Here is a 5,030-nt window from a genome sequence, read left to right as displayed (position 1 = left end):
CTTGAGAGTACGCCTTCTGTATCCCTTTCTCTTACACACACGCACGCACACACACGCACACACACACACACACACACACACACACACACACACACACACACACACACACACACACACATATTTTCTTTGCTCTTCTTCTTTGTGTTGACTTTATTTCCAAATGACGTAAAGATTTGTTCATTTAGTAATCTTCCAAAAAGAACAGGGCAACATTAAATTAAATACAAGCAGCTGTTCTGGCTCACATAATGCTTTTATTCTTTTCTCAATAAGCTCTAATTTAATCCTTTTTTTTCTTTGAATTGAGGAAACGAATGAGAAATTACAAAATTATTGTTTTTACAGCACAAAGTCTTCATGACTACCATCAGATGTTCTTTACATGTCAGCATGTTTCTCTTCTAAAGGCCCTGGGAACATTTTAAAGTCTAAAACAAAACTATTTAAAATAAAAATCTAGTGGGTTCCTATTGAGCCTTTCAGCTAGATAATGACCTAAAGCATCTGAGCGTAGAAAAGGATCAGCGTTCTTCCAACGTGGTTTTTTCATGTTAAAACCTAAAAACGTAAAGCAAAGATGAGGAATTAGAAGTAAAATCTCGTGTTTTTAGGTTTTTGTGACCCTGAGAAGCTGGACAGGAAGAACGGTATCGACCCAGACCCGGGAGTCGCACAGAGAGAAGCTGGCCTTGCTCTACTACTGACTCACTTCAGTAAAAACGTTTATTCATTAACTTTAGCTTGTTTATTAGACATCAGCAGCCTAATCACTAAAATATTTCAGATTCTTTTCAAGCTTTTTTTTTTTTTTTGCATGATATCAAGCAAAACAAACACCTGCAGGTTTCTGCTTCCTCTAACTGAGCCAGACTGATAACATTCAGAGCACAGTGCATTCCTCWGAAGCTCACCAAATCTGTTTTCTCCATTTCTGCCTGAACCGAGAGTTTGGTTTCAGCCAGAGATGCAGAACTGGCTGAAATAAACCCTCGACTCTGCATAACGTTTCAGATGAAACAGACAGTAAGCAGCTGAAATACTTGGAACGTGACATTCATTCCTATTTTTCATAAAGTTTTACCAAACTGTTTTATTTTTGACCCCCCTAAGTTTATTTCTTGACAGAAATTTCATCAATTACCGTATTTTCCGCACTATAAGGCGCACCTAAAAACCTTAAATTTCCTCAAAAGCCGACAGTGCGCCTTATAATCCGGTGCGCCTCATATATGGACCAATATTGAGCCACAACAGGTCTAGAAACTACGGTAAGCAGCCGCTGACTTCATTTTCCCCCGTAGAAGAAGAAGTGCGCGGTGCATGCTGGGATAGTTGTTAGAACGCTGGTTTGTTAATAAAGTTTGATAATACATTTAAAGCCAGGGGGGGCGGGGCAGGGGGAGAGAGACGGAGACTGCAGCGGCAGCATGTCGGTTGGTCTGTGTTACCCAGAAAGCAGTTGGACACAATATCGCAACACCGTGAGTGAAACAATGACTGGGGCAGCCTACTATATAAAGTACTCGGGGACCATTTCTTTTCACATGTGGATGTATAATAATAGAGTACGGAACAAATTCGCAACCCAAAATGAAGCGTCTATTCTATGCGCCTTATAATGTGGTGCGCCTTATATATGAAAGGAAGTTTTAAATTAGGCCATTCATTGAAGGTGCGCCTTACAGTGCGGGAAATACGGTAGTTTTTTGTACATTTTTAATATTCACTAAAAACAGCTTTATTGTCCAGAATAAAATAAAAAAATATATATCTTACAAAAGCCCAAATCCAAAAAATAACTGATATGATTGAGAAAAAAGGTGGAAAAAACCGTAACTATCTTCAACAGATCGTCTATTATGCAACAAGTGGGAGAAAGTGGGACAAGTGGGAGAAAGTGTTCAGGACATTTGAAAAGTACAGGACACAAGAATTAGCAACCAGTAAAAGGTTATTTTATGTAAATTTAAACCATTTCCTTCAGCATGACCCACGGAAAGGTCAGTTCAGTAAATCCATCATTTTACCAAAATGAAAACGTGTGTGCTGGCTCTATGTTGTTAAAAAAAAGAAAGAAAGTAAAAGCTTTGTAGAAAATACTAACTGAATATGATAATATGTACTTACTGAACCTGAAGCATTATTGCTGCCTTCCAAAACGCGCTGGAGTTCACTGACAACTGAACTTTGTTTCATTTAAAGTGTAAAACACAGAAAACACACTCTTTCTACTTAAATTGACATAACTGACTTACCCTTTTGTTGTGAATGTTTTAGTGAAATCCTAAAAGTGTTTACATCCCCACCAACACATTTCTGAGTCGGAACATTTGTTATGTTTCTGTAAACGAGTGGAAACATAAATATTACATCTGGGCAGCTGGAGTCAGTGGGAACAATGGTCATCTTTTATTCAGAAGGCCAGGATTGTTTTCCCGACCCAATATGGTGCAAATATGTCATAATATTTTAATTACAAAAGTTAGTTAAATAAGGAATACACAGTTCCTTTCACAAGTGTTCATACTGCTTGAACCTTTTCAGAGTTTGTGGCGTTACGACTACAAACTACGTTTTAAGGTTTTATGTGAAAAGAAAATGCAAGTTGTGCTAATATATGAAGAAAGTTAAAGAGAAACACATTCTCCCAACCAAGCCTGAAAACTCGTTTCGTTTCCAGGTGTTGGACTGAAAACAGTGAGTTTTCAGAAGAACGCTCTGAGAGACTTTATTAGTTTTTAACCCAACCCTGCTTTAAAGTCCTAATGTTACACGCCGACCATTAAGTAGCTGACTTCTGAAATGAATTAGTTGCACTGAATTTTATTTAGAGGCATCAAAGTAAAGGAGGTAGAACATAAATGCATCTCACTTTTATTAATTTTAAAACTATGCGTCATTTTCTTCCATTTTAAAATCATGCAATATTTTGTATTGGTTTATCACATGAACGATATGTAACGTGACAGATGTGGAAAAAGCTCAAGGTCGACTAATACTTTTTCAAAACTATCAGTAAAATCTTAAAATGTGACTAAGTGGCTTACATTCAAATACAGATTCTGAACACCATACTACATGTTTGTTTCCGTAAGTTACAAACTAACTTGGAAGCAGGTTCGGACGATTCCGATTGTTCAAAATAGAGAGTACTTCCAAACATTTCAATTCAAGCCTTTAATAAAATCTGAATTTAAGTCAGTGCTTGTCCTCTTGGACCCAGGATTCAAAGTGCCAAAAGTTTTTCCTCAGGTGAGCCACCAGGACTCTGAAATGGACAGTGCAGAACCACGGCGGTGTGTCCGGCGCTGTCTGTGCCGGGACGCCACGCGCGCTCACGGCAAACAGAAAACATCTGTGATGCCGACACTTACAAGCCTCACTGTGACTGGGATCCCCAGTGCCATCGGAGCAGCAGATGAAGCATATGTGCTGAGAAAACGATGACTCCCTCACTGCCTAACAGCATCGTAGACAAACAGGTTTTGCTACATGATTCATCCTTTGCATGAGGAATGAGGTTGGACAATGTGAGAAAAAAACACACACACACACACACACACACGCAGATAGAGAGAGAGAAGCAGGCAGCCGACTGATAAGCACATCTGAGATCTACAAGCTCCCACATCTAATAAACCACTCTTCATACTATCCTTAGGTGTTGTCTCTTTGCCAGGTAAGGGATTATTTTTGCGATCAGACAGGGTAATGAAATCCAGAGCAGATTGTAGCTGCTGCTGTCAAACTAAGGGCACAGACATATTCTGCAATTTCCTTACAGCTGGATTTTTCTTAGAGCAAGACAAACCAAGCTGAGAGAGCACCTGGGAATTTACCCAATTTGTGACAAAACAAGAAAAAAATCTGCTGTCCGGAATTACAGACCACTGTTCTCTGTTGCTTTTTGAAAATTAAAACTGAAATGAAGGTGAGGTTCTCATTTTAGGCAAGTAAACACAGAAATAAAAAAAAAATCTCACTTTATATGGGCAATGAAGCGGAAAAAAGTTTTAAGTGACATCAAAAATAAGCCTTGAGCTTTAAAAAGGATTCGTCATTACAAAGCCACTACCTCCCATTAGGATGTAAACACATCCTAACATATATGTTTTTCTTAGTGTGAGCACAGAGAGCTTGGAGGTAATTTATCTTAAAATGAATCTCTACATTTAGTCTCTTCTCTAATGTGTTTTTCCTTAATGTGTCCCCAAAGTCTGCACWTCTGCTGAGTCCCATTTAATTCCCCAGATGGATTCACGACGAGTCTGCAGCACCGTCTCAGCCTCTGCTCACAGCTGAGGGAACGAAATCCCGTACGAACAAAAAACTACATCTATAAAAAACTATATATAACCTGTATCTGATTTTAGAACAGGACCTGCATGTTGTTCATGTCAGAATTACAAACGTTTCCAGATTCAGTGTTTATTAAGATCATTATGCTGTTTTCTGCTAGAGAAATGTAAAAGTTCAACACAGATTTAAGGTTTACAGATCTGGAAAACATGAAGAAACCCCACTGAAAACCTCCCGGTTATTCCACCAAATATTGATTTCTGAACTCTTCCTGAGTTAAAACATTAATTTTGTTGTTTCTAAATGAATATGAACTTGCTTTCTTTGCCCTTATTTGAGATCTGAAAGCACTGCATCTTTTTCCTTATTTTCACCATTTCTCATTTTCTGCAAATAAATACTAAATTTTTGCTTGAAATTTCGGTGAAATGTCGTGAATAAAAAAAACAACGTTAATTTTACTCAAACATAAACCTATAAAGAGTAAAATCAGAGAAACTGATCATATTAAGCTTCCCAAACTGAATGTTGTTATAAATATTTTAGAGATGTCTTATGAAAATAATTGRCAAATGGGTGGATTTTTTGTGAATAATTTGTTATTATAACCCACAAAAACATCCATAAGTTGGTGAATCCATAAATACTGACCCACTGTAAAGTCATAATRGTTCTGAGTAGCTTTACCTGCTCATACACCAAAACGTTAAAATGTATTTGATTTTTTTACT

The sequence above is a fragment of the Poecilia reticulata genome, linkage group LG14 (assembly GCF_000633615.1).
Source record: "Poecilia reticulata strain Guanapo linkage group LG14, Guppy_female_1.0+MT, whole genome shotgun sequence".
Classification (NCBI taxonomy): domain Eukaryota; kingdom Metazoa; phylum Chordata; class Actinopteri; order Cyprinodontiformes; family Poeciliidae; genus Poecilia; species Poecilia reticulata.
Note: the sequence above shows the minus strand (reverse complement) of the source record.